This window comes from Oncorhynchus keta, chromosome 20 (genome assembly GCF_023373465.1).
Source record: "Oncorhynchus keta strain PuntledgeMale-10-30-2019 chromosome 20, Oket_V2, whole genome shotgun sequence".
Lineage (NCBI taxonomy): Eukaryota > Metazoa > Chordata > Actinopteri > Salmoniformes > Salmonidae > Oncorhynchus > Oncorhynchus keta.
In genome coordinates this window covers 12,590,168-12,612,969 of record NC_068440.1, presented here as the reverse complement: position 1 = coordinate 12,612,969, position 22,802 = coordinate 12,590,168, and positions in this window count along the sequence as shown.

Here is a 22,802-nt window from a genome sequence, read left to right as displayed (position 1 = left end):
AGATGTTGGTTGACGCCAATCCACCACTGCTTTCACCTTTCTATCTGAACATTGCCCTCAGCAATGACATATCCCATTAAGGTGATAGTAGAGCAGTGGAACTCACACTTCTCGGCTTTCACGAACAGTTGGTTCTCCAGGAGGCGCTGAAGAACATGAACATGTTCTTGTGCAGATCGGGGGAAACAGGATGTCGTCAAGGCACACAAACACAAACCGGTTTAGCATGTCCTGAAGCACATAATTGACCAAAGCCTGGAAAACAGTGTGGGCGTTGGTGAGTCCAAATGGCATGGTACTCATAATGTTCACTGGCTGTGTTGAAGGCTGTCTTCCACTCATCCCCCTCACGTAGCCAAACCAGATGGTAGGCATTTTGAAGGTCTAACTTGGAAAATATGGTGGTCCCTTGGAGAGGTTCAAATGCCGAATAGAGGTAGGGAATAATGACAGTAATGTAATTAAGTCCCCTGTAGTCAATGCACGGATGCAGGGTCTTGTCCTTCTCCACAAAGAAAAACCCAGACGGACGGCCCCAGTGTCCAGAGACTCCTATGTATTCCTCCATAGCTTTGGTCCAGACAGAGAATACAACCGACCCCGAGGTGGTGTAGTGCCTGGGAGAATCATAAGGATGGTGAGGGGAAGGGAAGTAGCACGTGCCTTACTGAATACTTCCAGAAGGTCATGGTATTCTTTGGGGATAGCAGAGACATCCACTCTTGCCAACATTCTGAGGAAGATGACTTGAGGAAAACTGTGCTGCTTGAAGGCAGTGGGAATGGCAAAATGGGCTCCAACCCAGGATGGAGCTTGTAGTCCAAGCAGTATTCGGATTGGGCTTTTGAAACCAGGAAAATCCCAAAACCACCGCACATACATAGAAGTAATGAGGAGGAACTGTATTGTCTCACTGTGGTTACCAGTACTATGGGTGACTTCCCCTATAGAGCGGCCGTTCAGCATCCATGGGCACAAGAGAGAGGCTGAGTGGGAATACCAAGCTCCAAAGCTATCTTGGCATCCTTAAGATTTTCATCATCCCCAGAGTCAATGAGCACTCGGAGAGACTTAGATTGGTCTCTCCACAGCACAAGAGCAAAAAGGGGTGTGCGGGTGACTGGAACTCCCAGTCAACATAGTACTGGTACCCACTAGAGACAGGGGTTTCCTAATAGGGCAGGTAGCTATAAAGTGTCCTGCCCCTCCACAGTACAGACAATAGTTATTATTCATCCTCCGTGAGCGCTCCCAAACTGATATCCGAGTTCTTCCCAACTGCATAGGCTCAGGAGTATCCAACTCACCTGTCGTAGATTCATGAGAGAGCTCGGGTGGTTTCGACTCCACTCGGAAGAGCTGCCTTCGTGCCATATCGGGTGCACAAGTGTGCCCTAGACCAGACCTCTCACTCTTGTGTTCCCTTAGGCGTCCTTCAATTTTAATGGTTAAAGAAATAAGGGAGTCAAAGTCCACCGGCAGTTCCTGAGCAGCTAGCTCATCCTTAACCTCCTCAGATAATCCGTGCAGAAAAGTATCGAAAAGAGACTACGGATTCCAGGCACTCTCAGCGGCAAACGTGTGAAAGTCCACTGCGTAGTCTGCCACAATACGGGAGTTTTGACGTCAAGCAGTTTTCTGGCAGCCTTTCTCCTGGTTACCAGAGACTCAAAAACGTCTCACCTCTGCCATGAATTCCTCTAAATGCCTGCAAATGGCAGATTGTTGTTCCCACACTGCCGTAGCCCAGGAGATGCCCTTCCCGACACTAGCGTAATTATATAAAGAAACTGAGGCAGCAGACTTTGTGGCAATTAATATTTGTGTCATTCTCAACATTTTGGGTGAACTCCATCTTTACCTCTGTAGTCTGGTCTCCTTCACCAGCAGCATTTACCATACCCGGTCTGCTAGGTGGTTGCTGCTTAAAGTCCCCAGGACATTCACAGTATTAGGCAAGACTGCCTTCTCTTCTTCTGCCCCAGACGCATGGAATAATCTGCAATCCATGCTTCATCTAGATATGTTAGTACCACTGAATGAATCTAAAATATTGATGGGAGACTCAGTTACAGAGAAGTGTAAATTATTTTTTTTAGACAGGATCATGTTGTATGTTTTAATTATGCAATGTATTGTTTATTGCTGCCTTCTTGGCCAGGTCTCCCATGAAAAAGACACTTGGTCTCAATGGGCTTTTCCTGGCTAAATAAAGCTTAAATTTAAAAAAAGATTTTAAGAAGCGAAATTGTAGAAACAGGCAGGGTTTATAACTTTGTGGCTGTTGCAACGACCATTAGTGACGACCATACTTTGCGTACTGCTTGTGGCATTTAAAGTCAGACTAGGTTATTACCCCCCTAAAGATAGATAGGATCCACACGGAAAATATGCAAAAACATTTGTTTGATGAAGACAAAGAGCATATTTTCATCAGAATCATTAAGCCTAGGCCTACTAGTCGTGGCCATAATTCATCCTCTTGAGTGTTCACTGTAGTATTGTTAATCCATTTTGAAATCGTGCAATATATATGAGGCAATTTAGCAGTTATGATTTGTTATCTGTAGTGGTTAAGGTAAATTAGGCATTGTTGCACATGTAAAGTGTATATACACTGAACAAAAATATAAACACAACATGTAAAGTATTGGTCCCATGTTTCATGAGCTGAAATAAAAAAATATCCTAGAAATGTTCCATAATCACAAAAACCTTATTTTTCTACATATTTGTGGCACAAATGTTAACGGCCGCCTCGATTCGGTCGGAAAGCATTAAAAATGTAGCAACATTTTTAATTTTCTTCCGGAAGGTTCTTCCATCTCCACAGAGGAACTCTGGATCTCTGTCAGAGTGACCATCGGGTTCTTGGTCACCTCCCTGACCAAGGCCCTTCTCCCCCGATTGATCAATTTGGCCAGGCGGCCAGCTCTAGGAAGAGTCTTGGTGGTTCCAAGCTTCTTCCATTTAAGAATGACGGAGGCCACTGTGTTCTTGGGGACCTTCAATGCTGCAGAAGTCTTTTGGTACACTTCCCCAGATCTGTGCCTCGACACAATCCTGTCTCTGAGCTCTACAGACAATTCCTTCAACCTCATGGCTTGAGTTTTGCTCTGACATTGAAGTGTGTGCCTTTTAAAAATCATGTCAAATCATTAGAATTTTTCACAGGTGGACTCCAAGTTGTAGAAACATCAAGGATGGAAACAGGATGCACCTGTGCTCAATTTCAAGTCTCTTAGCAAAGGGTCTGAATATTTTTGTAAATAAGATATTTCTGTTTTTTATTTGCAAACATTTCTACAAACCAGTTTTCACTTTGTCATTATGGGTATTGTGTGTAATGTAACAAAATGTGGAAAAAGGAAAGGGGTCAGAATACTTTCCGAATTAACTGTATGTATATGTATATAACTTTATTGACATTTTATGTTTTTAAGTTGTTCTTGTCTTTTACTCTTTTGTACATTTTATGTGGACCCCAGGAAGAATAGCTGCTGTATGTGCTAAACCAAAAAGACAGTGAATGTTTCGGAGTGGCCAAATTACAGTTTTGACTTAAATCTGCTTGAAAATATATGGCAAGCTCTTAAAAATGGCTGCTGTCAATGATCAACAATCAATTTTACGGAGCTTGATGAAGTTTGAAAATAATAATTGCCAAATGTTGCACAATCCAGGTGTGGAAAGCTCTTAGATTTTCCCTAAGAAACACAGCTGTAATCAAGATATTCATGTTTTACTTTTCCTAAATGTTTTATAAATATTAGAATTGTTTTCCACTTTGACCATGGACTATTGTGGCAGATTTTTACAAAAACATGACAATTAAATCAATTTAAAAATAATTATATATTAAGTTGAGACATTTGTTACATTCAGCATCACTTTGTCAAAGGAAATATTGTATTCTTTCTAACAAAGATATCTACATTTCTGAATGTTGTGTATCCCTGGAAATAATCAGAATGTATGTAAACATTACAGTTTTGAAAACATGGCTCACCCACAGACAGTGGTCTCTTGGCACAACTTACCCTGGCTAAGGGGTAAGTTAAGCCACCTACAGATTTCTGTACTGATGTGAAATATTACCACAATCTTTATTTACCAAACACAATTCAATAGGATAGAGAATAAGCAGAAGCATCAGCTTCCGACCTGCTCCACTACAGCCCCTTCCTGTAATCCACTATCAGCACCTTTGTCTTGCTGACGTTCAGGGAAAGATTGTTTTCCTGGCACCATACTGCCAGGTCACTGACCTCTATATAGGAGGTTTAATCATCATCGATGATCAGGCCTACCACTGTCGCATCGTCAGCAAACTTCATGGTGTTGGAATCATCCGTGGCCACGCAGTCGTGGGAGAACAGGGAGTACAGGAGGAGACAAAGCTAGCACCCCTGAGGGGCCCCCATGTTGAGGGTCAGTGTGGCAGATGTGTTGTTGCCTAACCATACCACCTGGCATCGGACCGCCAGGAAATCCAGGATCCAGTTGCAGAGGAAGGTGTTCAGTCTCACGGACCTGAGCTTAGTGATGAGCTTGGAGGGCACTACGGTGTTGAACGCTGAGCTGTAGTCACGGAACAGCATTCTCACATAGGTGTTCCTCTTGTCCAGGTATGGAGTGCAATAGAGATTGTGTAGTCAATGGATCTTTTGGGACGGTATGCAATTTGGAGTGGGTCCAGGTTGTTTGGGATGATGGTGTTGATGTGAGCCATCACCAGCTTTATAAAGCATTTCATGGCTACATATGTGAGTGGTATGGGGCAATAGTCATTTAGACAGGTTTTTTATTTTTTTAAATTTTATTTTACCTTTATTTAACCAGGCAAGTCAGTTAAGAACACATTCTTATTTTCAATGACGGCCTGGGAACAGCCTGTTCAGGGGCAGAACGACAGATTTGTACCTTGTCAGCTCGGGGGTTTGAACTCGCAACCTTCCGGTTACTAGTCCAACGCTCTAACCACTAGGCTACGCTGCCGCCCATTACCTTGGCATTCTGGTGCACAGGGACTATTTATGTGAAGTAGCACACAACTTTCGATTCGTGAGCTCTACTTTCAGAACTGCTGGCAAAAAAATTATACAAAGTACAGAAGAATCTCTTTAAAACCAAAGAACAGTGGCTCGGCCACTTGGTAAATAACTGAGGGATGAGGCTCGGCAAATGTTATACCTCTCATAGACATTTCCTCTAATGCAAGTACTATCATCTGCTTTAAGATGAAAATAAATGTTAACTGTTTTAAACTATACATTATTTCCAAACAAAGAGTAAAACTAGCTTGTATTTTGGGTTCCCCCCATGCATGACAGTTGTACTAAGCGCATGTGGAATTTATAAGTTATATTTTTCAATAATCAACGGCTATACTGTTCCCAGTGAGTTTTCACAGCAACTCGCTGGCAGTGACAAAACTGCACATTTTAGAGCAGCTTTTTGTCCACAGCACAAAGTGTACCTGTGTAATATATCATGCTGTTTGGTCAGCTCCTTGATCTGCCACACCTGTCAGGTGGATGGACTATCTAGGCAAATCACAAATACTAACAGGGATGAGGGAGCATGCAAAGCTAAGGACCCTGGGACTAAACACCTCCCCCTGCAACTGGATCCTGGATTTCCTGACAGGCTGCCCCTTGGTGGTAAGAGTAGGTACCAACACATCCTCCACGCTGATCCTCAACACAGGGGCCCCTCAGAGGTGCGTGCTCAGACCCCTCCTGTACTCATGACTGCATGGCCAGGCACGACTCCAACACCATCATTAAGTTTGCCGATGACACAACAGTGGTAGGCCTGATCACCGACAATGACGAGACAGCCTATAGGGAGGAGGTCAGAGACCTAGCATTGTGGTGCCAGGACAACAACCTCTCCCTCAACGTGATCAAGACAAAGGAGATGATTGTGGACTACAGGAAAAAGAGGACCGAGCACGCCCCTATTCTCATTGACGGGGCTGTAGTGGAGCAGGTTGAGAGCTTCAAGTTCCTTGGTGTCCACATCACCAACAAACTAACATGGTCCAAGCACACCAAGACCGTCGTGAAGAGTGCACCTAAAAAACCTATTCCCCCTCAGGAGACTGAAAAGATTTGGCATGGGTCCTCAGATCCTCAAAAGTTTCTACAGCTGCAACATCGAGAGCATACTGAGTGGTTGCATCACTGCCTGGTAAGGCAACGGCTTGGCCTCCGACCGCAAGGCACTACAGAGGGTAGTGTTTACGGCCCAGTACGTCACTGGGGCCAAGCTTCCTGCCATCCAGGACCTCTACACCTGGTGTCAGAGGAAGGCCCTAAGAATTGGCCCTAAAACTCTGCTACTTCACGGCAAGCTGTACCTCAGTGCAAAGTCTAGGTCCAAGAGGCGTCTAAACAGTTTCTACACCCAAGCCATAAGACTCCTGAACATCTAATCAAATGGCTACCCAGACTATTTGCACTGCCCCCCCCCCCCTTTTTACACCGCTGCAACACTCTGTTGTTATCATCTATGCATAGTCACTTTAATGACTCTACCTCTATACACATATTACCTCAACCAACCGGTGCCCCCACACATTTACTCTGTACAGGTACCCCCCTGTGTATAGTCTCGCTATTGTTATTTTACTGCCACTCTTTAATTACTTATTTAACTTTTATTTTTAACTGTATTGTTGGTTAGGAGCTCTTAAGTTAGCATTTCACTGTATTCAGAGCATGTGACTAAAATTAGATTTGAAAAATTTGATTTTGACGTCGACAAATTTGTGCACAAAATTTGAGAGAAGCTTTTTGTGCTTATGGAACATTATTGGCCTCATATTTCAGCTCATTAAACAAGGAACCAACGCTTTAGATGTTGCATTGATATTTTTGTTCAGTATATTTAAGATGTATAAAATGCCTGAAGTAATTCTGGATTGATATGCATGGCTGTTCAGGTGAGGTCCTCATTCACTGACACAAATATGTCAAGGAAAGAAATTAGATATCACATAAGTGTTAGTTTTTATGATAAAATATTATTCATTTATAGTTCAAATATTGTAGAAGCTAAGCATATGATATATTTCTCCTTATATTTGAAGGGTTTGGTCCAACATATATTACACAATTTATTATGAAACACATGACATGAAAGAAGTTCCATGTCTTAACAATGGTTCCATTATAACGTTCAGAAATAGATATCAATTATGCATACAAATCATAATGAAGATGCAGAATGGTTTAATGATCAACACCAAAACCGATTGTCACATACAGGATGACTTTGGCTTGGGCTTGAGACTGTCATCTCTCACTAGACAGACTGGTTGCTTCCGGCAACGTACCAATAATCCAGTTTAACACGTTTGTTCCAGGGTCACATGGGACAGAAAGGATGAGTTGGAAATGGGAAGCACGTCACGTGTAACATCACGATCTGCTTCTAAACATGGGCAGAATTCCTGTCTGTATTTTAAACCCTGCCTTCCCAAAATAGATAAAAGAGTTGTCTATCTGAAGATGATCTTTCCCTAAACACATTTCCCCTTTCGAAACGTCAGAGAGAAGCCGACATTCTCCCCAGACCTTCTGCCGTTACCTAGCTTACGTTGCCTGACGATTCCCCCATGTATTTCTGCTGCTCTATCGATTGCTACATACATTCTACATTCAGTCTGAAACTGCTATACCAAAAGTTGTTTCTGTGACTTCAAAATGAGCGGCATTGTAAAAAAACTCATCAGCGATTGGTTTTCTAACAAATCCAACCAATCAGAGTATCAAAGTTGATATCGTCATCATGCAGACCCATCGGTTTCTGGGACGAATCAGAACGGTCAGAATGTGTTTGGGTTCTAGAAATCATTGAGGAGGGAGGCAAATCCAGATTCATAGAGGAGAAGAAACATCAGTTGGCCAGAGTGATGTAGAAGGGTAGCCAGGCAATAGCTTAAGATGCTCCATGGTTTAGGATATCCGACTATGTCATCTCAGGTTTTGTTGAATGTGAAATTTCATATTACAACAATGATATTCTTTCCCTGCACTGTCTCTGTGAATAGGTTGTGCAATACAAGCCGTTCAAACTAAAACCTCCACGCCCTAAACAAACAAACATGCTCTCTTTGCCAAGCAGGTATAACAACATTTCTTAATAGCCAAGAAGGAGCTGATTTAAACAATTAGACAAGTTGAGTCAGCTATCCTCCTCAGGGAGCATGTTGAAGTTCAGAAGTGATACATGTTGCTGGTTAGAAACAAGTTGCACTAAATCATTTGTTTTTAATTCAACTATTGTATTGACCACTTCGGAGCATAGTGCCCAGCTAAAGGGCACAGTCTTTAAAAGCAACTACACCATTATTAAACCTGGGTTATTACGTAGAAACACAGATCACAGTGCATTAAAAAAAATGACCTACTAATGAAAAAGGTAGACTTTAAGCAATCAAGCATTAGTTATTTTTTGAATGAGGAAATTGAAGCTGCCTCCTTGTACAGCTAGAGCAAGATCACTTTGAGTCAACATACAGGCCGATATTAACAATCAGATGTCACGCCTTGGTCTTAGTATTTTGTGTTTTCTTTCTTTATTTGGTCAGGCCAGGGTGTGACATGGGTTATTGTGGTGTGTTTTTTGTCTTGGGGTTTTGTGGGGTGACTAATTAGTCTATGGCTGCCTGAGGCGGTTCTCAATCAGAGTCAGGTGATTTATCGTTGTCTCTGATTGGGAACCATATTTAGGCAGCCATATTCTGTGAGTGTTTTCGTGGGTGATTGTTCCTGTCTCTGTGTTAGTTTCACCAGATAGGCTGTAATAGGTTTTCGCGTTTCGTTTGTTGATTTTTGTATATTAAGTTATTTCATGTATTCATTCTTCATTAAAGAACACCACACTGCATTTTGGTCCGCTTCTCCTTCAACAGACGAACGCCGTTACATCAGACTTAAAAATAAAAAACAGTACGTCTAAAATGTAAGCCTATTCAACATTAAACAATTAAAAACAGTTCTGTAGCAAAAAAAGGTTTCTGCGGAAACCTATAGGCCCAATACATTATCACTACATATTTGCTGAGCTTGAATTTTATCTTCTCAGACTCATTGTCCCTCCGCCCTCCTTCCCTCTGCTGAGAAAAGGGGATAAAACATGTGCGTGATAGCTCAGACACAGTGATCTGAGCGATCGAATTGGCCAGTTGTAGGCCTGCACGCTAAGAAAAGGTTCTATCTAAAAACCTAAAAGGGTTATTTGGCTGCCCTCATAGGAGAACCCTTTGAAGAAACCTTTTTGGTTCCAGGTAGAAATCTTTCGGGTTCCATGTAGAACCCTTTCCACAGAGGGTTCTACCTGTAACCAAAAAAGGGTTCTATCTGGAACCTAAAAGGATTCTACCTGGAACCAAAAAGGGTCCTACTTGGAACCAAAAAGGTTTATCCTATGGGGAGAGCCGAAGAACCCTTCTCGATCCCTTATTTACAAGAGTGTATAGGTGCAATTGATTTGCTCTCTGGGCCTGCCGGGGATGTGGAGTTCAGACACATGAAATGGTTCGCTAGGGCTGCTGAATCAAGTGCACCTACCACCTACCAGCACGAAACGAATACAAAAAAACGAACACTTTTATCGTTGTTCTTTTTATAGAAATGTTTGGTGATCAACTAGAAATGCTAGACCAGTCCATACCGATCAGCCGGTTGGTGACCCCTAAGCTAGAGCTTTCCAGTGCTGAACCCCCCCCTAAGGTGCAGACTCCCGAACGCACCTCAAGACAATAGGGAGGGTCCGGGTGGGCGTCTGTCCATGGTGGCGGCTCCGGCGCGGGACGTGGACTCCACTCAAACACTGTCTTAGTCCCTCCTCCTTGCGTCCTTGGATAGTCCACCCTCGCCGCCGACCATGGCCTAGTAGTCCTCACCCAGAAACCCATTGGACTGAGGAGCAGATCGGGACTGAGGGGCAGCTCGGGACTGAGGGGCAGCTCGGGACTGGGGAAGCTCGGGACTGAGGGGAAGCTCGGGACTGAGGGGAAGCTCAGGAGTGAAAGGAAGCTCAGGAGTGAAAGGAAGCTCAGGAGTGAAAGGAAGCTCAGGAGTGAGAGGAAGCTCAGGAGTGAGAGGAAGCTCAGGCAGGTTGATGGATCTACCAGATCCTGGCTGGCTGGTGGTTTCGCCAGATCCTGGCTGACTGGCAGATCCTGGCTGACTGGCGGTTCCTGGCTGACTGGTGGATCCTTGCCGACTGGCGGATCCTGGCCGACTGGCAGTTCCGGCAGATCCCGGCTGACTGGCGGATCTGGGAGAGTCTGGTTGACTGGCGGATCTGGAAGAGTCTGGCTGACTGGCAGATCTGGAAGAGTCTGGCTGGCTGGCAGATCTGGAAGAGTCTGGCTGACTGGCAGATCTGGAAGAGTCTGGCTGACTGGCGGATCCTGGCAGACTGACGGATCTGGCTGCTCCATGCTGACTGGCGGCTCTGGCTGCTCCACGCTGACTGGCGGCTCTGGCTGCTCCATGTAGGCTGGCAGCTCTGGCTGCTCCATGCAGACTGTCAGCTCTGGCTGCTCCATGCAGACTGGCAGCTCTGGCTGCTCCATGCAGACTGGCAGCTCTGGCTGCTTCATGCAGACTGGCAGCTCCATGTAGACTGGCAGCTCTGGCTGCTCCATGCAGGCTGGCAGCACTGGCTGTGCTGAACAGGCGCAGCCAGGAGACTCCAGCAGCGCTGTAGAGGAGGAAGTCTGGCAGCGCTGAACAGGCGGGAGACTCCAGCAGCGCTGTAGAGGCGAGGAGCACTGTAGGCCTGATGCGTGGTGCTGGCACTGGTGGGACTGGACCAAGAACATGCACAGGAAGCCTGGTGCGGGGAGCTGCTACCGGAGGGCTGGGGTGTGGAGGTGGTACTGAATAGACCGGACCGTGCAGGTGCACTGGAGCTCTTGAGCACCGAGCCTGCCCAACCTTACCTGGCTCGATGCCCACTCCAGCCCGGCCGATATGAGGAGCTGGAATATACCGCACCGGGCTATGCACCCGCACTGGGGACACCGTGCTCACCACTGCATAACACGGTGCCTGCCCGGAGTTTGTGCAGGTCTCCTACCTGGCATAGCCCTACTCCCTGTGAGCATCACCCCAATACATTCTTGGGGCTGACTCTCAGGCTTCCGTCCGCGCCGCCGTGTGCACTACTCCATCGTATCCCAGGCGGGCTCTGGCACTCTCCCTGGGTCGACCGCCCACCTGTCTATCTCCTCCCAAGAAGTATAGTCCATACTGTACTCCTCTTTGGGCTGCTCCTGTTGCCTCTTCTCCTGCTGCACCTTTGGGCGGCTACACTCCCCTGGTTTAGCCCAGGGTCCTCTCCCGTCGAGGATTTCCTCCCATGTCCAGAAATCCTTCTTACGCATCTCCTCTTTGGGCTGCTCCTGCCTGTTGACACGCTGCTTGGTCCGTTTGTGGTGGGTGATTCTGTATCGGTTTTCTTGTGGTGAAGGAGAGTCGGACCAAAATGCAGCGTGTAGATTGCGATCCATGTTTATTCAACAAACGTAACACAAATCTATATTACACGCTACAAAAACAATAAACGTAACGAAAACCGAAACAGCCTATACTAGTGTAAACTAACACGGTGACAGGAACAAGGACACTAAGGACAATCACCCACGACACACACAAAGAATATGGCTGCCTAAATACGGTTCCCAATCAGAGACAACGATAAACACCTGCCTCTGATTGAGAACCACTTCAGACAGCCATAGACTTAACTAGAACACCCCACTAAGCTACAATCCCAATACATACACACCACATACAAAAACCCATGTCACACCCTGGCCTGACCAAATAAATGAAGATAAACAAAATACTTCGACCAGGGCGTGACAGGATAAAAAAATTTTTAGTCTTGAAGACATCGTTAATTTGCTTTGACTCTAGTGTTACATTTGCACATGTAAATTTGCGGGACACAAAAAATAAACCAAGCATCACACAATTCTGCTCCCTAAATACCCTTTCCCCTCAGTGTCTCAATTGCATTTCAATGTCCCAACTTGTAACGGCAGATTTCCTCCTCTTCATCTAAAGAGGAGTAAGGATCGGACCAAGACGCAGCGTGGTAAGTGTTCATGACGATTTTAATAACAAAAGCCCTGAACATTATGAAATACAAAAACAATAAACAAATACGTGCAATAACAAAACCGAAACAGTACAGTGTGGTGAAAAACACGGAAATAAACACCCACAAACCAACAGTGAAACCCAGGCGACATAAATATGGTTCTCAATCAGGGACAACGATAAACAGCCTCCTCTGATTTGAGAACCATATCAGGCCAAACACAGAAATATAAAAAACATAGAAACACAAACATAGACTGCCCACCCCGACTCACGCCCTGACCGTACTAAATAAAGACAAAACAAAGGTCAGAACGTGACACAACTGCTCACTCTACACACTTGTGCTGATAAATGCTTAAAAAACATATTTAACTGATGGGATACACAAGCAAAATTCCAAATGGAATGGTTGATTGAAGTAGGGAAATATGTGTTTCAACAATGAGCTGCAGTTTTGGAATGCTTGGGTCATTTTCCACTAAGGCCACTTTGCGGTTGTCACTAGTTACCATAGACAGTAAATAAAATGTTGAAATATTATACAAAGTCATGAATTTAAAAGGTTTGTCATAATGTTAACAGTGTAGTTAAAGTTAGTGTTAAGGGTTAGGTTTATAATCAGATTCTAAGAAGCAAAATTGTAGAAAGAGGCAGGGTTTATAACTTAGCGATCTGCGAGTGGCATTTAAAGTAAGCCTAGATTATTACCCCTCTAAAGATAGACAGGATCCACATGGATAATATGCAAAAACATTTGTTTGATAAAGACAAAGAGAGCATTTTCATCACAATCAATAAGCCTAGGCCTACACACAAAACAAAATTCGTGGCCATAATTCATCCCCTTGAGTGTTCACTGAAGTACTGTCTAATTGGGACAATTTAATCCATTTAGAAAATTCCAAGGAACATACATAATAAACTAAATCTAAGATATGTATATCGAAAGGAGATTTTGGTTTGTAACCCTGAAAAATGTCTTTCAACTTGCCAAATTGACCTTGTTTCAAATGATCACTCTGAGAATAACTGTTTAAGAAGCGAGATGTGAATCACTTCACACTATTCTGTTCTATTATATTCCCTTATGTTACATCATGTTTTTACTATAAAATAGGTGTCTTGACTGTGATAAGGGCTCTGGAAATATGAGCGTCTTGTCTGCTAAACTAACAAAACAAGGCTTTGCCATTGCACAGCCATAAGCTTCTACAAGCAAACGACACACTGCTGAGGTTAATACCTTTTTTGTTCCAGGATATAACCAGTTGATATTGCAGTTTCAATAAATGAATCTTCAATGGCACTTGTTTTTTCATTGAAGCAATATATAGTACCAGTCAAAAGTTTGGACACACCTACTCATTCAAGGGTTTCTCTCTATTTTCTACACTGTAGATTAATAGTGAAGACATCAAAACTATGAAATAACACATATGGGATCATGCATCAACCCTTTGCCTTGATGACAGCTTTGCACACTCTTGGCATTCTCTCAACCAGCTTCACCTGGTGTCACGAGTCCGACCGAGGGTGTTTCCCCCTCCCGGGCGGTTGGCGCTCGGCGGTCGTCATCACCGGCCTATTAGCTGCCACTGATTGTTTTTCCTCTCCCTCCTTGTATGTTTAGTGGTAGCACCTGTTCATGTGTAATCAGTAAATTAGTTTGTCTTTATTAGACAGCCGGCCCGCCTGGTTGTTGTGCGGGATTATTTCAGTGTAACCTTCGGCTCTGTTGTAGAGGTACGTGTTAGTGCCTGGTCGTTACTTTTCCGTTGTACATTCTCATTCCCTGTGTTTGGGGCCGTTTCTATTGTGAGCACCCTGTGGTGCGTTGGCGCTATAAAGACGCACAGCTTTGCACTCACTGTCTCCTGCGTTTGACTCCACACACCTACGACACCTGAAGTGTTACAGAATCCCGCACCTAAATCAAATTGAATGGAGTCAGCAGGAGCAGCAGCCAACCCTCTCCCATCGATGGAGGAACGGGTTCTCCACCACACCACCGTTCTCCATCGGATCGGATCCGCGATGGATCAAGTGAGGGAGAGAATGGACCGATGGGAGAGGAGTGGTCTCCTCTCTCCACCTTCGGCACCCCCGACTCCGGACTCCCCATCACTCGACGCCAGCACCCTCCGTCTGACGCTACCGAGGGCTTATGATGGAGCGGCGGCGGGTTGCCAGGGTTTCTGCTGCAGCTGGAGCTATACCTGGCCACCGTTAGACCCACTCCCTCAGGAGCGGAGAGGGTGAGTGTCCTCATCTCCTGCCTCACGGGTCGTGCTCTGGAGTGGGCGAACGCAGTCTGGAATGGCCCAGACTCAGCGCGGAGCACTACCCAGAGTTTTCCTGCCGCTTCCGTGCAGTGTTTGATCACCCTCTAGACGGCCGAGCGGTGGGAGAACGACTTTTTCATCTCAGGCAGGAGAGGAGGAGCGCCCAGGATTACGCGCTGGAGTTCCGGACCTTGGCAGCCGGATCTGGGTGGAACGACAGGGCCCTTATGGACCACTACAGGTGTAGTCTCCGAGAGGGCGTCCGCCGGGAGTTAGCGTGTCGGGACACCACTCTGTCACTGGATCAGCTGATTGACATGTCCATTCGACTGGACAATCTGCTGGCTGCCCGCGGGCGTTCAGAGAGGGTCCTGTGCGTTCCACCACCCAGCCCCTCCGCTCCCATTCCGATGGAGTTGGGAGGGGCTGCGCCGAGGGGTACCGGAGGAGGAGGCCTTCCCTGCACCAACTGTGGTCGGAGAGGACACACGTCTGATCGGTGCTGGGGGTCCGTCTGGGAGTAGAGATGGCAGGCGGAACGCTTCTCGGTCATCCCAGGTGAGTCAGCATCAGACTCACCCAGAATCCCTTGTTGGCCATATGTTTGTCTTAATCTCTTTCCTTCACTTTTTTCCCTCTTCCCAGCATAGGGCGCTAGTCGATTCAGGCGCAGCTGGGAACTTTATGGATCGCGGACTCGCCCTTAAGTTAGGGGTTCCGCTGGTGCCGATAGAGTCTCCTTTCCCCGTGCACTCCCTAGATAGCCGGCCATTAGGGTCAGGGATGGTCGGGAGACCACGGTCCCACTGGACATGGTGACGCAGGGGAATCATAGGGAGCGTATCAGTTTTTTATTATTGATTCGCCTGCGTTTCCAGTGGTGCTGGGGACTCCCTGGCTGGCCCGGCACAATCCTAAAATTTCGTGGAGACAAGGGTTCTCCAGGGGTGGTCAGAGGAGTGTTCTGGAAGGTGTTTGGGAGTTTCCATCGGTGCCACGTCGGTGGAGAGTCCAGACCAGGGTTCCACGGTGTGCATTCCCCAGTATGCCGATTTGGCAATCGCTTTCAGTAAAGTGAAAGCGACTAAATTACCACCTTATCGACCGGGAAGGGATTGTACGATAGATCTCCAGGTAGACGCTGCGCTTCCCAAGAGTCATGTGTACCCGCTGTCCCAGGAGGAGACGTTGGCAATGGAGACATATGTCACGGAGTCGCTGGGACAGGGGTACATTCGGCCCTCCATTTCACCCGTCTCCTCGAGTTTCTTTTTGTGAGGAAAAAGGAGGGAGGTTTGCGTCCGTGTATCGATTATAGAGGTCTAAACGCCATCACAGTGGGGTATAGTTACCCTCTACCTCTCATCGCTACGGCGGTGGAATCGTTCCACGGAGCGCAGTTCTTCACAAAACTGGATCTCAGGAGCGCGTATAGTCTGGTGCGTATTCGGAAGGGAGACGAGTGGAAAACCGCATTTAGTACTACATCCGGCCACTATGAGTACCTCGTCATGCCGTATGGGTTAAAGAATGCTCCAGCCGTTTTCCAATCCTTTGTAGACGAGATTCTCAGGGACCTGTGCGGGCAGGGAGTGGTTGTTTATATCGATGACATTCTGATCTACTCGGCCACTCACACCGCGCATGTGTCTCTGGTGCGCAAAGTGCTTGGAAGACTGCTGGAGCATGACCTATACGTCAAGGCTGAGAAATGCGTGTTCTCTAAACGAGCCGTCTCTTTTCTGGGATATCGCATTTCCACCTCGGGGTGGTGATGGAGGGTGACCGCATTAGGGCCGTGCGAAATTGGCCGACTCCAACCACGGTAAAGGAGGTGCAGCGGTTTTGGGTTTTGCCAACTACTACCGGAGGTTTATCCGGGGTTTTGGCCAGATAGCGGCTCCCATTACCTCACTGCTGGGGGGCCCGGTGCGTGCAGTGGTCAGCACAGGCGGACAGAGCATTCAACAAGTTGAAGGCGCTGTTCACTGATGCGCCCGTGTTGGCGCATCCGGATCCCTCTCTAGCATTCATAGTGGAGGTGGACGCGTCCGAGGCTGGGGTGGGTGCCGTGCTATCACAGCGCTCGGGTACGCCACCAAAACTCCGCCCCTGCGCTTTCTTCTCAAGGAAGCTCAGCCCAGCGGAGCGTAACTATGATGTGGGGGACCGGGAGTTGCTAGCGGTGGTTAGAGCTCTGAAGGTGTGGAGACACTGGCTTGAGGGGGCTAAGCACCCTTTTCTCATCTGGACCGACCACCAGAATCTGGAGTATATTCGGGCTGCAAGGAGACTTAACCCACGTCAGGCAAGGTGGGCCATATTCTTCACCCGGTTCCGGTTTACTTTGTCTTATAGACCGGGCTCCCAGAACGTGAAGGCTGACGCACTGTCCCGCCTTTACGACACCGAGATGGGTCCACCGAACCTACTCCCATCCTTCCCGCCTCTAAGCTGGTAGCCCCAGTGGTATGGGAGGTGGACTCGGACATCGAGCGGGCGTTACGGGCTGAACCCGCGCCTCCTCAGTGTCCAGCGGGGCGAAGGTACGTGCCGCTTGATGTTCGGGACAAGCTGATTCGGTGGGCTCACGTCCTACCCTCCTTGGGTCACCCTGGGGTGACGAGGACAGTGGGGAGCCTTCAGGGGAGGTATTGGTGGCCTACGTTGGTTAAGGACGTTAAGGGTTATGTCTCCTCTTGCTCAGTGTGCGCTCAGAGTAAGGCTCCTAGGCACCTTCCTAGAGGAAGCTACAACCCCTCCCGTTCCACAGCGGCCATGGTCACATCTGTCCATAGATTTCCTGACCGATCTTCCGCCGTCTCAGGGGAACACCGCGGTTCTAGTGATTGTGGATCGGTTTTCTAAGTCCTGCCGTCTCCTCCCGTTGCCCGGTATCCCTACAGCCCTGCAGACTGCGGAGGCATTATTTACCCATGTCTTTCGGCACTACGGGGTGCCGGAGGACATCGTTTCTGATCGGGGCCCCCAATTCACGTCTCGGGTATGGAGAGCGTTCATGGAACGTTTGGGGGTCTCTGTCAGCCTGACCTCCGGTTATCACCCCGAGAGTAATGGGCAGGTGGAGAGAATGAACCAGGAGGTGGGTAGGTTTCTGCGGTCGTATTGCCAGGATCGGCCAGGGGAGTGGGCACGATACATTCCCTGGGCTGAAATGGCTCAGAACTCACTACGCCACTCCTCTACTAACGTGTCCCCTTTTCAGTGTGTGTTGGGATACCAGCCGGTCCTGGCACCATGGCATCCGAGCCAGACCGAGGCTCCTGCGGTGGAGGAATGGGTACAGCGCTCCAAGGAGACCTGGAGGGCCGTCCAGGAATCTCTACGACAAGCGAGTGGACGGCAGAAGAGGAGTGCTGACCGCCACCGCAGTGAGGCCCCGTGTTTGTACCGGGGGACAGGGTCTGGCTCTCGACCCGAAACCTACCTCTCCGCTTGCCCTGCCGGAAGCTGGGTCCGCAGTGTGTAGGGCCCTTTAAAGTCCTGAGGAGAATAAACGAGGTGTGTTATCGATTACAACTCCCTTCCTATTATCGTATTAACCCCTCGTTTCATGTGTCTCTCCTCAGGCCGGTGGTAGCTGGTCCCCTGCAGGACAGTGAGGTACCGGAGGTCCCTCCCCCTCTGGACATCGAGGGACCCCGGCGTACACGATCCGGGCCATTCTGGACTCAAGACGCCGGGTGAGGGCCTGCAGTACCTCGTGGACTGGGAGGGTACGGTCCGGAGGAGAGGTGCTGGGTACCGGTGAGGGACATCTTGGATCCATCCATGTTGAGGGATTTCCATCGCCTCCATCCGGATCGCCCTGCACCTCGTCCTCCGGGCGACCTCGAGGCCGGTGTCGGCGCTGCGGGAGCCGCGCGTCAGGAGGGGGTACTGTCACGAGTCCGACCGAGGGTGTTTCCCCCTCCCGGGCGGTTGGCGCTCGGCGGTCGTCATCACCGGCCTATTAGCTGCCACTGATTGTTTTTCCTCTCCCTCCTTGTATGTTTAGTGGTAGCACCTGTTCATGTGTAATCAGTAAATTAGTTTGTCTTTATTAGACAGCCGGCCCGCCTGGTTGTTGTGCGGGATTATTTCAGTGTAACCTTCGGCTCTGTTGTAGAGGTACGTGTTAGTGCCTGGTCGTTACTTTTCCGTTGTACATTCTCATTCCCTGTGTTTGGGGCCGTTTCTATTGTGAGCACCCTGTGGTGCGTTGGCGCTATTAAAGACGCACAGCTTTGCACTCACTGTCTCCTGCGTTTGACTCCACACACCTACGACACCTGAAGTGTTACACCTGGATTGCTTTTCCAACAGTCTTGAAGGAGTTCCCACATATGCTGAGCACTTGTTGACTACTTTTCATTCACTCTGCCGTCCAGCTCAACCATTTTTTAATTGGGTTGAGATCAGGTGATTGTGGAGGCCAGGTCATCTGACGCATAACTCCATCACTCTCCTTCTTGGTCAAATAGCCCTTACACAGCTGATACGTTCCTATTCATTCCCACTATGCCTGTAGAATAGGAAATTAAATTAATTGTTATGATTACTGGATGAAGTTAAACACCATTCAGACCAGCGTTCCTGATTAAACTTTCGTAAACTAAATTACTCCATTGTCACTTAAATCAGGCATTCGGTTTAGGAGGGCAATAGACCACAATTGGCACCGCATTTTCAGTAGTAGTAATCCATTTATAAACGAAGCATTCAAATGAGGCTGGGTTCTCTATTGGAATTCCCTTTACTTGCAATTTTGATCAACAGATCATTGCTATCCCAACTTCTCGGTGGCCAGTGTTGCGAGGCTGAGCAATGTGCTGAAAGCCAAGGGCTGTGGCCTGGTTTAATAATTTGGTTGTTGCAAAGTCTCTGTCAAGCACAGCAAATAATACATTTGTTCAACAATGAAATCAGCCAAATGGGGAGATTGATATATTAGCAGAGGGTCATCTGCAGTTTTTTGTACTCTGTTTGTGATCAGTATTTGCTGGGGTTGAGTATGCTGACTCTTTGTCCCTGACCAAATAGATGAAAGCAGAGTAGACTGAGCATTTGTTAGATTGGTGAGGGGCCCTGTATAGCTTCTTCTGATTGGATGAGGCTCCTGCTGCAAGAGTGGATGGCTGCAGGTGGTCGGAGTGGCTGACCATGCTCCATTCTCTCAGGGGAGTTTCTGGGTCGGCAGACAGCCTGTGCATAGGTCAACCTGCCTGGTTGTGGCTCCTTTTTCAGGTATGGGGCTGCCATGGAGGGCAGAAGTGGCCCAGTATCCAGTCTCTGCATAGGGCCTCTGGGTCTGTGAACGGTTTGGGTGTAGCTCAGTCTACCTGGATGCAGTTCTTGGGAGGGAAGAAATGGAGGGTGGTGTTGGGGGGCGGTGTTTCTGGCTGTTCTCCAGCCTCTGTTAGGATCCTGTAGATACGGGTCTGGAGGAGCGTCTGGATTGTCTCAGGGAGTTGGAAGCTTCTCAGATCAAAAAGGCAAAAGCTAAAAGTAAAAATGTTTAAAGCAAAGGGCAACGGTAAACCTATACCAGCACTCTTTATAAATACAGGCCCTGTTTTGTTTTTAAGAATGTATCTCTCACACGATGGTGGTCACTTTCCGTCATATAATGTCAAGTGATTTAAGCATCTGAAAAATCTTCCTTGAGTCATTCTTGAGATAGGTGTGTGAGTGGGATTGAGGACTGTGAAACAGACTTGGTACTCACTTCAGGCCACAGAGCAAACAATATTTGACTTAAAACATTGTAATAATTATAATAATATTGAAATAAATCAATACAATATACAGTACATTTACAAGTTCATTCCACATGGCTCAAAAGTTAGGTAAATTAAAGGAAAGATTCATCCTTTTTGATTTACATTTACATTTAAGTCATTTAGCAGACGCTCTTATCCAGAGCGACTTACAAATTGGTGCATTCACCTTATGACATCCAGTGGAACAGCCACTTTACAATAGTGCATCTAAATCTTTTAAGGGGGGGGGGTGAGAAGGATTACTTTATCCTATCCTAGGTATTCCTTAAAGAGGTGGGGTTTCAGGTGTCTCCGGAAGGTGGTGATTGACTCCGCTGTCCTGGCGTCGTGAGGGAGTTTGTTCCACCATTGGGGGGCCAGAGCAGCGAACAGTTTTGACTGGGCTGAGCGGGAACTGTACTTCCTCAGTGGTAGGGAGGCGAGCGGGCCAGAGGTGGATGAACGCAGTGCCCTTGTTTGGGTGTAGGGCCTGATCAGAACCTGGAGGTACTGAGGTGCCGTTCCCCTCACAGCTCCGTAGGCAAGCACCATGGTCTTGTAGCGGATGCGAGCTTCAACTGGAAGCCAGTGGAGAGAGCGGAGGAGCGGGGTGACGTGAGAGAACTTGGGAAGGTTGAACACCAGACGGGCTGCGGCGTTCTGGATGAGTTGTAGGGGTTTAATGGCACAGGCAGGGAGCCCAGCCAACAGCGAGTTGCAGTAATCCAGACGGGAGATGACAAGTGCCTGGATTAGGACCTGCGCCGCTTCCTGTGTGAGGCAGGGTCGTACTCTGCGGATGTTGTAGAGCATGAACCTACAGGAACGGGCCACCGCCTTGATGTTAGTTGAGAACGACAGGGTGTTGTCCAGGATCACGCCAAGGTTCTTAGCGCTCTGGGAGGAGGACACAATGGAGTTGTCAACCGTGATGGCGAGATCATGGAACGGGCAGTCCTTCCCCGGGAGGAAGAGCAGCTCCGTCTTGCCGAGGTTCAGCTTGAGGTGGTGATCTGTCATCCACACTGATATGTCTGCCAGACATGCAGAGATGCGATTCGCCACCTGGTCATCAGAAGGGGGAAAGGAGAAGATTAATTGTGTGTCGTCTGCATAGCAATGATAGGAGAGACCATGTGAGGTTATGACAGAGCCAAGTGACTTGGTGTATAGCGAGAATAGGAGAGGGCCTAGAACAGAGCCCTGGGGGACACCAGTGGTGAGAGCGCGTGGTGAGGAGACAGATTCTCGCCACGCCACCTGGTAGGAGCGACCTGTCAGGTAGGACGCAATCCAAGCGTGGGCCGCGCCGGAGATGCCCAACTCGGAGAGGGTGGAGAGGAGGATCTGGTGGTTCACAGTATCGAAGGCAGCCGATAGGTCTAGAAGGATGAGAGCAGAGGAGAGAGAGTTAGCTTTAGCAGTGCGGAGCGCCTCCGTGATACAGAGAAGAGCAGTCTCAGTTGAATGACTAGTCTTGAAACCTGACTGATTTGGATCAAGAAGGTCATTCTGAGAGAGATAGCGGGAGAGCTGGCCAAGGATGGCATGTTCAAGAGTTTTGGAGAGAAAAGAAAGAAGGGATACTGGTCTGTAGTTGTTGACATCGGAGGGATCGAGTGTAGGTTTTTTCAGAAGGGGTGCAACTCTCGCTCTCTTGAAGACGGAAGGGACGTAGCCAGCGGTCAGGGATGAGTTGATGAGCGAGGTGAGGTAAGGGAGAAGGTCTCCGGAAATGGTCTGGAGAAGAGAGGAGGGGATAGGGTCAAGCGGGCAGGTTGTTGGGCGGCCGGCCGTCACAAGACGCGAGATTTCATCTGGAGAGAGAGGGGAGAAAGAGGTCAGAGCATAGGGTAGGGCAGTGTGAGCAGAACCAGCGGTGTCGTTTGACTTAGCAAACGAGGATTGGATGTCGTCGACCTTCTTTTCAAAATGGTTGACAAAGTCATCTGCAGAGAGGAGGAGGGGGGAGGAGGATTCAGGAGGGAGGAGAAGGTGGCAAAGAGCTTCCTAGGGTTAGAGGCAGATGCTTGGAATTTAGAGTGGTAGAAAGTGGCTTTAGCAGCAGAGACAGAGGAGGAAAATGTAGAGAGGAGGGAGTGAAAGGATGCCAGGTCCGCAGGGAGGCGAGTTTTCCTCCATTTCCGCTCGGCTGCCCGGAGCCCTGTTCTGTGAGCTCGCAATGAGTCGTCGAGCCACGGAGCGGGAGGGGAGGACCGAGCCGGCCTGGAGGATAGGGGACATAGAGAGTCAAAGGATGCAGAAAGGGAGGAGAGGAGGGTTGAGGAGGCAGAATCAGGAGATAGGTTGGAGAAGGTTTGAGCAGAGGGAAGAGATGATAGGATGGAAGAGGAGAGAGTAGCGGGGAGAGAGAGCGAAGGTTGGGACGGCGCGATACCATCCGAGTAGGGGCAGTGTGGGAAGTGTTGGATGAGAGCGAGAGGGAAAAGGATACAAGGTAGTGGTCGGAGACTTGGAGGGGAGTTGCAATGAGGTTAGTGGAAGAACAGCATCTAGTAAAGAGGTCGAGCGTATTGCCTGCCTTGTGAGTAGGGGGAAGGTGAGAGGGTGAGGTCAAAAGAGGAGAGGAGTGGAAAGAAGGAGGCAGAGAGGAATGAGTCAAAGGT